The sequence below is a fragment of the Asterias amurensis genome, chromosome 11 (genome assembly GCF_032118995.1).
Source record: "Asterias amurensis chromosome 11, ASM3211899v1".
Taxonomy (NCBI): domain Eukaryota; kingdom Metazoa; phylum Echinodermata; class Asteroidea; order Forcipulatida; family Asteriidae; genus Asterias; species Asterias amurensis.
Window position 1 is genome coordinate 20,729,415 of NC_092658.1, and position 11,820 is coordinate 20,741,234.

The window sequence follows — 11,820 nt, forward strand, 5'->3', positions numbered from 1 at the left end:
AAAAAGCTGCCGCTAGGCCAAGAAAATAGCTGCCGCTAGGCCAAGAAAATAGCTGCCGCTAGGCCAAGAAAATAGCTGCCGCTAGGCCAAGAAAATAGCTGCCGCTAGGCCAAGTAAATAGCTGCCGCTAGGCCAAGTAAATAGCTGCCGCTAGGCCAAGTAAATAGCTGCCGCTAGGCCAAGTAAATAGCTGCCGCTAGGCCAAGTAAATAGCTGCCGCTAGGCCAAGTAAATAGCTGCCGCTAGGCCAAGTAAATAGCAGCCGCTAGGCCAAGTAAATAGCAGCCGCTAGGCCAAGTAAATAGCAGCCGCTAGGCCAAGTAAATAGCAGCCGCTAGGCCAAGTAAATAGCAGCCGCTAGGCCAAGTAAATAGCAGCCGCTAGGCCAAGTAAATAGCAGCCGCTAGGCCAAGTAAATAGCAGCCGCTAGGCCAAGTAAATAGCAGCCGCTAGGCCAAGTAAATAGCAGCCGCTAGGCCAAGTAAATAGCAGCCGCTAGGCCAAGTAAATAGCAGCCGCTAGGCCAAGTAAATAGCAGCCGCTAGGCCAAGTAAATAGCAGCCGCTAGGCCAAGTAAATAGCAGCCGCTAGGCCAAGTAAATAGCAGCCGCTAGGCCAAGTAAATAGCAGCCGCTAGGCCAAGTAAATAGCAGCCGCTAGGCCAAGTAAATAGCAGCCGCTAGGCCAAGTAAATAGCAGCCGCTAGGCCAAGTAAATAGCAGCCGCTAGGCCAAGTAAATAGCAGCCGCTAGGCCAAGTAAATAGCAGCCGCTAGGCCAAGTAAATAGCAGCCGCTAGGCCAAGTAAATAGCAGCCGCTAGGCCAAGTAAATAGCAGCCGCTAGGCCAAGTAAATAGCAGCCGCTAGGCCAAGTAAATAGCAGCCGCTAGGCCAAGTAAATAGCAGCCGCTAGGCCAAGTAAATAGCAGCCGCTAGGCCAAGTAAATAGCAGCCGCTAGGCCAAGTAAATAGCAGCCGCTAGGCCAAGTAAATAGCAGCCGCTAGGCCAAGTAAATAGCAGCCGCTAGGCCAAGTAAATAGCAGCCGCTAGGCCAAGTAAATAGCAGCCGCTAGGCCAAGTAAATAGCAGCCGCTAGGCCAAGTAAATAGCAGCCGCTAGGCCAAGTAAATAGCAGCCGCTAGGCCAAGTAAATAGCAGCCGCTAGGCCAAGTAAATAGCAGCCGCTAGGCCAAGTAAATAGCAGCCGCTAGGCCAAGTAAATAGCAGCCGCTAGGCCAAGTAAATAGCAGCCGCTAGGCCAAGTAAATAGCAGCCGCTAGGCCAAGTAAATAGCAGCCGCTAGGCCAAGTAAATAGCAGCCGCTAGGCCAAGTAAATAGCAGCCGCTAGGCCAAGTAAATAGCAGCCGCTAGGCCAAGTAAATAGCAGCCGCTAGGCCAAGTAAATAGCAGCCGCTAGGCCAAGTAAATAGCAGCCGCTAGGCCAAGTAAATAGCAGCCGCTAGGCCAAGTAAATAGCAGCCGCTAGGCCAAGTAAATAGCAGCCGCTAGGCCAAGTAAATAGCAGCCGCTAGGCCAAGTAAATAGCAGCCGCTAGGCCAAGTAAATAGCAGCCGCTAGGCCAAGTAAATAGCAGCCGCTAGGCCAAGTAAATAGCAGCCGCTAGGCCAAGTAAATAGCAGCCGCTAGGCCAAGTAAATAGCAGCCGCTAGGCCAAGTAAATAGCAGCCGCTAGGCCAAGTAAATAGCAGCCGCTAGGCCAAGTAAATAGCAGCCGCTAGGCCAAGTAAATAGCAGCCGCTAGGCCAAGTAAATAGCAGCCGCTAGGCCAAGTAAATAGCAGCCGCTAGGCCAAGTAAATAGCAGCCGCTAGGCCAAGTAAATAGCAGCCGCTAGGCCAAGTAAATAGCAGCCGCTAGGCCAAGTAAATAGCAGCCGCTAGGCCAAGTAAATAGCAGCCGCTAGGCCAAGTAAATAGCAGCCGCTAGGCCAAGTAAATAGCAGCCGCTAGGCCAAGTAAATAGCAGCCGCTAGGCCAAGTAAATAGCAGCCGCTAGGCCAAGTAAATAGCAGCCGCTAGGCCAAGTAAATAGCAGCCGCTAGGCCAAGTAAATAGCAGCCGCTAGGCCAAGTAAATAGCAGCCGCTAGGCCAAGTAAATAGCAGCCGCTAGGCCAAGTAAATAGCAGCCGCTAGGCCAAGTAAATAGCAGCCGCTAGGCCAAGTAAATAGCAGCCGCTAGGCCAAGTAAATAGCAGCCGCTAGGCCAAGTAAATAGCAGCCGCTAGGCCAAGTAAATAGCAGCCGCTAGGCCAAGTAAATAGCAGCCGCTAGGCCAAGTAAATAGCAGCCGCTAGGCCAAGTAAATAGCAGCCGCTAGGCCAAGTAAATAGCAGCCGCTAGGCCAAGTAAATAGCAGCCGCTAGGCCAAGTAAATAGCAGCCGCTAGGCCAAGTAAATAGCAGCCGCTAGGCCAAGTAAATAGCAGCCGCTAGGCCAAGTAAATAGCAGCCGCTAGGCCAAGTAAATAGCAGCCGCTAGGCCAAGTAAATAGCAGCCGCTAGGCCAAGTAAATAGCAGCCGCTAGGCCAAGTAAATAGCAGCCGCTAGGCCAAGTAAATAGCAGCCGCTAGGCCAAGTAAATAGCAGCCGCTAGGCCAAGTAAATAGCAGCCGCTAGGCCAAGTAAATAGCAGCCGCTAGGCCAAGTAAATAGCAGCCGCTAGGCCAAGTAAATAGCAGCCGCTAGGCCAAGTAAATAGCAGCCGCTAGGCCAAGTAAATAGCAGCCGCTAGGCCAAGTAAATAGCAGCCGCTAGGCCAAGTAAATAGCAGCCGCTAGGCCAAGTAAATAGCAGCCGCTAGGCCAAGTAAATAGCAGCCGCTAGGCCAAGTAAATAGCAGCCGCTAGGCCAAGTAAATAGCAGCCGCTAGGCCAAGTAAATAGCAGCCGCTAGGCCAAGTAAATAGCAGCCGCTAGGCCAAGTAAATAGCAGCCGCTAGGCCAAGTAAATAGCAGCCGCTAGGCCAAGTAAATAGCAGCCGCTAGGCCAAGTAAATAGCAGCCGCTAGGCCAAGTAAATAGCAGCCGCTAGGCCAAGTAAATAGCAGCCGCTAGGCCAAGTAAATAGCAGCCGCTAGGCCAAGTAAATAGCAGCCGCTAGGCCAAGTAAATAGCAGCCGCTAGGCCAAGTAAATAGCAGCCGCTAGGCCAAGTAAATAGCAGCCGCTAGGCCAAGTAAATAGCAGCCGCTAGGCCAAGTAAATAGCAGCCGCTAGGCCAAGTAAATAGCAGCCGCTAGGCCAAGTAAATAGCAGCCGCTAGGCCAAGTAAATAGCAGCCGCTAGGCCAAGTAAATAGCAGCCGCTAGGCCAAGTAAATAGCAGCCGCTAGGCCAAGTAAATAGCAGCCGCTAGGCCAAGTAAATAGCAGCCGCTAGGCCAAGTAAATAGCAGCCGCTAGGCCAAGTAAATAGCAGCCGCTAGGCCAAGTAAATAGCAGCCGCTAGGCCAAGTAAATAGCAGCCGCTAGGCCAAGTAAATAGCAGCCGCTAGGCCAAGTAAATAGCAGCCGCTAGGCCAAGTAAATAGCAGCCGCTAGGCCAAGTAAATAGCAGCCGCTAGGCCAAGTAAATAGCAGCCGCTAGGCCAAGTAAATAGCAGCCGCTAGGCCAAGTAAATAGCAGCCGCTAGGCCAAGTAAATAGCAGCCGCTAGGCCAAGTCCTTTGTCCTTTGTCCTTCGTCCTTCGTCCTTCGTCCTTCGTCCTTCGTCCTTCGTCCTTCGTCCTTCGTCCTTCGTCCTTCGTCCTTCGTCCTTCGTCCTTCGTCCTTCGTCCTTCGTCCTTCGTCCTTCGTCCTTCGTCCTTCGTCCTTCGTCCTTCGTCCTTCGTCCTTCGTCCTTCGTCCTTCGTCCTTCGTCCTTCGTCCTTCGTCCTTCGTCCTTCGTCCTTCGTCCTTCGTCCTTCGTCCTTCGTCCTTCGTCCTTCGTCCTTCGTCCTTCGTCCTTCGTCCTTCGTCCTTCGTCCTTCGTCCTTCGTCCTTCGTCCTTCGTCCTTCGTCCTTCGTCCTTCGTCCTTCGTCCTTCGTCCTTCGTCCTTCGTCCTTCGTCCTTCGTCCTTCGTCCTTCGTCCTTCGTCCTTCGTCCTTCGTCCTTCGTCCTTCGTCCTTCGTCCTTCGTCCTTCGTCCTTCGTCCTTCGTCCTTCGTCCTTCGTCCTTCGTCCTTCGTCCTTCGTCCTTCGTCCTTCGTCCTTCGTCCTTCGTCCTTCGTCCTTCGTCCTTCGTCCTTCGTCCTTCGTCCTTCGTCCTTCGTCCTTCGTCCTTCGTCCTTCGTCCTTCGTCCTTCGTCCTTCGTCCTTCGTCCTTCGTCCTTCGTCCTTCGTCCTTCGTCCTTCGTCCTTCGTCCTTCGTCCTTCGTCCTTCGTCCTTCGTCCTTCGTCCTTCGTCCTTCGTCCTTCGTCCTTCGTCCTTCGTCCTTCGTCCTTCGTCCTTCGTCCTTCGTCCTTCGTCCTTCGTCCTTCGTCCTTCGTCCTTCGTCCTTCGTCCTTCGTCCTTCGTCCTTCGTCCTTCGTCCTTCGTCCTTCGTCCTTCGTCCTTCGTCCTTCGTCCTTCGTCCTTCGTCCTTCGTCCTTCGTCCTTCGTCCTTCGTCCTTCGTCCTTCGTCCTTCGTCCTTCGTCCTTCGTCCTTCGTCCTTCGTCCTTCGTCCTTCGTCCTTCGTCCTTCGTCCTTCGTCCTTCGTCCTTCGTCCTTCGTCCTTCGTCCTTCGTCCTTCGTCCTTCGTCCTTCGTCCTTCGTCCTTCGTCCTTCGTCCTTCGTCCTTCGTCCTTCGTCCTTCGTCCTTCGTCCTTCGTCCTTCGTCCTTCGTCCTTCGTCCTTCGTCCTTCGTCCTTCGTCCTTCGTCCTTCGTCCTTCGTCCTTCGTCCTTCGTCCTTCGTCCTTCGTCCTTCGTCCTTCGTCCTTCGTCCTTCGTCCTTCGTCCTTCGTCCTTCGTCCTTCGTCCTTCGTCCTTCGTCCTTCGTCCTTCGTCCTTCGTCCTTCGTCCTTCGTCCTTCGTCCTTCGTCCTTCGTCCTTCGTCCTTCGTCCTTCGTCCTTCGTCCTTCGTCCTTCGTCCTTCGTCCTTCGTCCTTCGTCCTTCGTCCTTCGTCCTTCGTCCTTCGTCCTTCGTCCTTCGTCCTTCGTCCTTCGTCCTTCGTCCTTCGTCCTTCGTCCTTCGTCCTTCGTCCTTCGTCCTTCGTCCTTCGTCCTTCGTCCTTCGTCCTTCGTCCTTCGTCCTTCGTCCTTCGTCCTTCGTCCTTCGTCCTTCGTCCTTCGTCCTTCGTCCTTCGTCCTTCGTCCTTCGTCCTTCGTCCTTCGTCCTTCGTCCTTCGTCCTTCGTCCTTCGTCCTTCGTCCTTCGTCCTTCGTCCTTCGTCCTTCGTCCTTCGTCCTTCGTCCTTCGTCCTTCGTCCTTCGTCCTTCGTCCTTCGTCCTTCGTCCTTCGTCCTTCGTCCTTCGTCCTTCGTCCTTCGTCCTTCGTCCTTCGTCCTTCGTCCTTCGTCCTTCGTCCTTCGTCCTTCGTCCTTCGTCCTTCGTCCTTCGTCCTTCGTCCTTCGTCCTTCGTCCTTCGTCCTTCGTCCTTCGTCCTTCGTCCTTCGTCCTTCGTCCTTCGTCCTTCGTCCTTCGTCCTTCGTCCTTCGTCCTTCGTCCTTCGTCCTTCGTCCTTCGTCCTTCGTCCTTCGTCCTTCGTCCTTCGTCCTTCGTCCTTCGTCCTTCGTCCTTCGTCCTTCGTCCTTCGTCCTTCGTCCTTCGTCCTTCGTCCTTCGTCCTTCGTCCTTCGTCCTTCGTCCTTCGTCCTTCGTCCTTCGTCCTTCGTCCTTCGTCCTTCGTCCTTCGTCCTTCGTCCTTCGTCCTTCGTCCTTCGTCCTTCGTCCTTCGTCCTTCGTCCTTCGTCCTTCGTCCTTCGTCCTTCGTCCTTCGTCCTTCGTCCTTCGTCCTTCGTCCTTCGTCCTTCGTCCTTCGTCCTTCGTCCTTCGTCCTTCGTCCTTCGTCCTTCGTCCTTCGTCCTTCGTCCTTCGTCCTTCGTCCTTCGTCCTTCGTCCTTCGTCCTTCGTCCTTCGTCCTTCGTCCTTCGTCCTTCGTCCTTCGTCCTTCGTCCTTCGTCCTTCGTCCTTCGTCCTTCGTCCTTCGTCCTTTGTCCTTTGTCCTTTGTCCTTTGTCCTTTGTCCTTTGTCCTTCGTCCTTCGTCCTTCGTCCTTCGTCCTTCGTCCTTCGTCCTTCGTCCTTCGTCCTTCGTCCTTCGTCCTTCGTCCTTCGTCCTTCGTCCTTCGTCCTTCGTCCTTCGTCCTTCGTCCTTCGTCCTTCGTCCTTCGTCCTTCGTCCTTCGTCCTTCGTCCTTCGTCCTTCGTCCTTCGTCCTTCGTCCTTCGTCCTTCGTCCTTCGTCCTTCGTCCTTCGTCCTTCGTCCTTCGTCCTTCGTCCTTCGTCCTTCGTCCTTCGTCCTTCGTCCTTCGTCCTTCGTCCTTCGTCCTTCGTCCTTCGTCCTTCGTCCTTCGTCCTTCGTCCTTCGTCCTTCGTCCTTCGTCCTTCGTCCTTCGTCCTTCGTCCTTCGTCCTTCGTCCTTCGTCCTTCGTCCTTCGTCCTTCGTCCTTCGTCCTTCGTCCTTCGTCCTTCGTCCTTCGTCCTTCGTCCTTCGTCCTTCGTCCTTCGTCCTTCGTCCTTCGTCCTTCGTCCTTCGTCCTTCGTCCTTCGTCCTTCGTCCTTCGTCCTTCGTCCTTCGTCCTTCGTCCTTCGTCCTTCGTCCTTCGTCCTTCGTCCTTCGTCCTTCGTCCTTCGTCCTTCGTCCTTCGTCCTTCGTCCTTCGTCCTTCGTCCTTCGTCCTTCGTCCTTCGTCCTTCGTCCTTCGTCCTTCGTCCTTCGTCCTTCGTCCTTCGTCCTTCGTCCTTCGATAAGTAAATGTAATATATACACAGTGCACAGGTGCTACACACTGGGCGATTTACATAACAATGGGGTGATTACCATAACAATGGGGTAAACAACATAACAATGGGGTGATTACCATAACAATTGGGGTAACACCATAACAATGGGGTGATTAACATAACAATTGGGGTAACACCATAACAATGGGGTAATCTGCATAACAATAGATAATCAAAAGTACACAGTTCTTTTGTTTCATATCATCAACACATTATTATATGTATTTATTTCACACTTTAAGCCATACATGTATTGTTCAACTAACTGGCAAGAGAAATCGAACGTTTAAACTTGTTTGTATCACAAAAAAACATACTGATAGTGATACTGAAAACAATTGAACATTTACAGTGCACAGGTGTTATACAATGAGGTAATCTCCTTAACAATGGGGTAATCTACATAACAATGGGGTTATCAACAAATTGGGGTAGTTTACATAAGCATGTACAATTCACAGCACTCAGTAGTTAAAGTTACAATTAAAACATTAATATATGTATTTATTTCACACTTTAAGCCATAAATGTATACTGTTTAATTAACTGACAAGATAAATGAATCTTTTAAACTTAATTATTTCTTAGTTATTACACAGACCACAATAAACAATAGCTTGTAACTAAGTACACAGATTGGTTTGATGACATTAGTCTAGAACAGGATGGACCACGTGAAGGTTGTCATATCCCACCCCACAACAGATACTTTAAAACAATTACAAGAGTTACTTATTTACCACTCTAATTAAATATCAATCAAAACCAGGTACATATCATTTGAAACGGTATCAAGTACATGCCACAATATACCACTGCATCTCATTACAAGAGATTTATAATACAGTTTAGTTGATCCTGACAAAATATGTTTAGTGATAAACACCTGCTTTACTTATCAACGTAGAATGTTTTATGCTTGTAATGAGGTACTTCATAAACCAGCATAAAACTTAATCATACTTGCAATGAGGTACTTCATTGCAAATTATGATATTCTTGCATACTTGTAATGAAGTACCTCATTACAAGAATGCAATCGTTCATAGAAATACATGTACAAGTAATATACATGTATTTGGTCAAGATACTTGCAATGAAGTACCTCATTGCAAGTATGTTGACAACATTCGTAGTAAACTTCTTAGTGAGCAATCTTCATTGTTCCTGAAGATGATCATCTTGTGCTGAAGTTCAATCTTGCTGCAGATGATTTCTGGAAGATCAAGTTCTACATCTTTGTCCATAGGAAGAGTTGTTCACAATGAAGACGTCAAAACCAAATGTTCAATGTTGTTCACATCCTCAGATGAATTAATCAAATGTTTCACTAAATGTCCACTTCTAACAGTTGATTCCGAGTTCAGGGACATTATGATCTATAGATATTAATGTTCCGTCCTAGCAATTATCTTGTGCATGAATGATCTCATGCTGTGAACTGCCGCCGTTTATCTGTTGTACTTGGTTTGACGACTGACGAACAGGACTTCCCTGAACATCATATTCTCGCTACATCAAGAAGAACTGGTCCTTCTTGAGAGTATTGAGGAAGTAAAACAGCATGGCATCTTGGCTTGACAAACCTTGCTCATCAGATGATCTTAATCTTATCAGTGAACATCTAATACATGAGGATAAAAGTGTAAAAGAAAAAAGTACAATTTCAACTCAAACATTTTCAAGCAAGCTAGAGACCACATAACATTATGACCGATCTATTTAGTTGGAAACTATTCACCTTTGTAATAATTGTATGATTCATGTGAGAATTTTCAACAATTGCCAACAAATACTAGAGTCAAAGTTAACTGCGAATACAAATTGCATCTGTGATTGTTTATACCATAAAAAGAGCACACAGCCTTTGTCAGTCAGTTGTTTCTAGCAGTTAGTTCTGCCCATCTTAGTGGTGAGTAGATGCAAGTACAAAGACGACCTCTCCTGACCTCCGACAAGACTACATCATCAGCGTCTTTGTGTTCCATGTTGACATCAAGCATACATCGTAGCAAGTCCAGATGATAACCTAAGACACAACAACAATTCAAAAATTGTATTGAAATCTGCCAATAGCTTACATTTTTTCTAGTTCACCACTAAACAAAAACACTTTGCTTTTCTTTTTAAAGGCAGTGGACACTATTGGTAACTACCCAAAATAATTATTGGCATAAAACCTTTCTTGGTGACGAGTAATGGGGAGATGTTGATGGTATAAAACATTGTGAGAAACGGCTCCCTCTAAAGTGCCATAGTTATCGAGAAAGAAGTAATTTTCCATGAATTTGATTTTAGAACTTGAGTTTTCGAAATCAACCATCTCAACGCACACAACTTTGTGTGACAAGGGTTACTTTTTCTTTCATTATTATCTCGCAACTTCGATGACCGATTGAGCTCAATTTTCACAGGTTTATGCATTTATTTTATGCATATGTTGAGGCTAGTACCAACTGTGAAGGCTAGTCTTTGACACTTACCAATAGTGTCCACTGCCTTTAACCATCTTACCTTGAAGTTGCTTACTGCAGATTGGTAGTAAGTACTTGGATGTCATTCCCTCTAGCCAAGCCACAACCCGGTTCGATGCCTTCAATCGCCATGCTGTTGGAGGAACACTGCATCAGAACGATTTCTTGACAATCTGGAATAATAATACATCAAGTCAACATTGGATCAACAGCTTGGTCAAATTAACAAATAAGTCTTCAAAGTTAAACTTTAGTAAAAGTGTTTTTCCAAAGGCAAGTTTTTCACTAATCATCAGAAAATGCCTAAACTTAAACATGATAACATCAGTCTTAAAAGACGATTATATTCCTACTTTTGGGAATTATGATATGGATTTTTGAACACCAAAATGTTCACATAAACTTAACATGAAAAGTGTTAACAAAATTGTATACATGTTGCACCTGAAGATGTATAGTGACTGGACAAGTGAAAAATACTTTTCTAAAGTTTTAGTTTTTTCTTTAGCAACACGTATTCAAGTCATTCATTCAAACAAATCCTCATCAATGTAGGTGTTTAAGAAGAAGTTGTTCTTTTCCAACATTTATTCACAAGAAATTTCAATCAAATGCATTTGAAATGATTCAACACCCAAAAACTTGGAAAGTTTAAAAACTTGGAAAGTTTCAAAACTTGGAAAGTTCAAAACTTGGAAAGTTTCAAAACTTGGAAAGTTTCAAGACAAGTATAAATTAGTTCTTACCTTGACTTTGCCTTGACTAAGTTGTTGATGAGTACATGTACATCCCTCGCACAACTGCACAGCTCCGTTCCTGTTTACAGCTTGTTGACAGCTCCATGTTGTCATGGTTCCCATTGACAGCGCTATGATGAGTAGATGTCATCCCTCACACAGCGGCACACCTCAATGTTGTCATGGTTCCCATTGACAGCTCGTTGATGAGTAGATATCTGCCCTGACACAGTGACACAGCTCAATAGTGTCATGGTTCCTGATGACAGGTCATTGATGAGTAGATGTACAACCCTCACGAAGAGGCAAAGCTCCATGTTGTCATGGTTCCTGTTGACAGCTTGTTGATGAGTAGATGTACGACCCTCACAGACAGGTAAAGCTTGTTGATGAGTAGATGTACGTCCCTGACACAGTGACACAGCTTAATGTTGTCATGGTTCCTGTTGACAGCTCGTTGATTAGTAGATGTGCGACCCTCACAGAGCGGCACAGCTCCATGTTGTCACGGTTCCCAGTGACAGCTCATTGATGAGTAGATGTACGTCCCTCACAGAGCGACACACCTCCGTGTTGTCATGTTTCATGTTGACAGGTCATTGATGAGGAGATGAACATACCTCACATAGCGGCACAGCTCAATGTTGTCATGGTTCATGTTGACAGGTCATTGATGAGTAGTTGACGTCCCTCACAGAGCGGCACAGCTCCGTATTGTCATGGTTCCTGGTGACAGCTTATTGATGAGTAGATGTACGTCCCTCACAGAGTGACACAGCTCAATGTTGTCATGGTTCCTGTTGACAGCTCATTGATGAGTAGATGTACATCCCTCACAGAGAGGCACACCTCCGTGTTGTCATGGTTCCCAGTGACAGGTCATTGATAAGTAGATGTACATCCCTCACAGAGAGGCACTGCTCAATGTTGTCATGGTTCATGTTGACAGGTCATTGATGAGTAGATGTACGTCCCTCACATAGCGACACAGCTCCATGTTGTCATGGTTCCCAGTGACAGCTCATTGATGAGTAGATGTACATCCCTCACAGAGAGGCACAGCTCAATGCTGTCATGTTTCATGTTGACAGGTCATTGATGAGTAGATGTATGTCCCTCACAGAGCGGCACAGCTCCATGTTGTCATGGTTCCCAGTGACAGCTCATTGATGAGTAGATGTACGTCCCTCACAGAGTGACACAGCTCAATGTTGTCATGTTTCATGTTGACAGGTCATTGATGAGTAGATGTACGACCCTCACAGAGCGGCACAGCTCAATGTTGTTATGGTTCCCAGTGACATCTCATTGATGAGTAGATGTACGTCCGGCCCTCACAGAGCGGAACAGCTCAATGTTGTCATGGTTCCCAGTGACAGCTCATTGATGAGTAGATGTACGTCCCTCACAGAGTGACACAGCTCAATGTTGTCATGTTTCATGTTGACAGGTCATTGATGAGTAGATGTACGACCCTCACAGAGCGGCACAGCTCAATGTTGTTATGGTTCCCAGTGACATCTCATTGATGAGTAGATGTACGTCCGGCCCTCACAGAGCGGTACAGCTCAATGTTGTCATGGTTCCCAGTGACAGCTCATTGATGAGTAGATGTACGTCCCTCACAGAGTGACACAGCTCAATGTTGTCATGTTTCATGTTGACAGGTCATTGATGAGTAGATGTATGTCTCT

The 11,820-nt window shown here is 47.8% G+C and overlaps 1 long non-coding RNA gene across 1 annotated transcript; it reads right to left on the reverse strand.

The window, feature by feature from the left end:
• Positions 1 to 7,162: 7,162 nt before the first annotated feature.
• LOC139944331 (uncharacterized) lies at positions 7,163 to 11,610 on the reverse strand. The gene is made up of 4 exons (XR_011786940.1): positions 10,136 to 11,610; positions 9,430 to 9,562; positions 8,762 to 8,944; positions 7,163 to 8,539 (listed from the first exon to the last, which is right to left on the reverse strand). It is a non-coding gene; the product is annotated as an uncharacterized lncRNA (long non-coding RNA).
• Between the last annotated feature and the right edge of the window lie 210 nt (positions 11,611 to 11,820).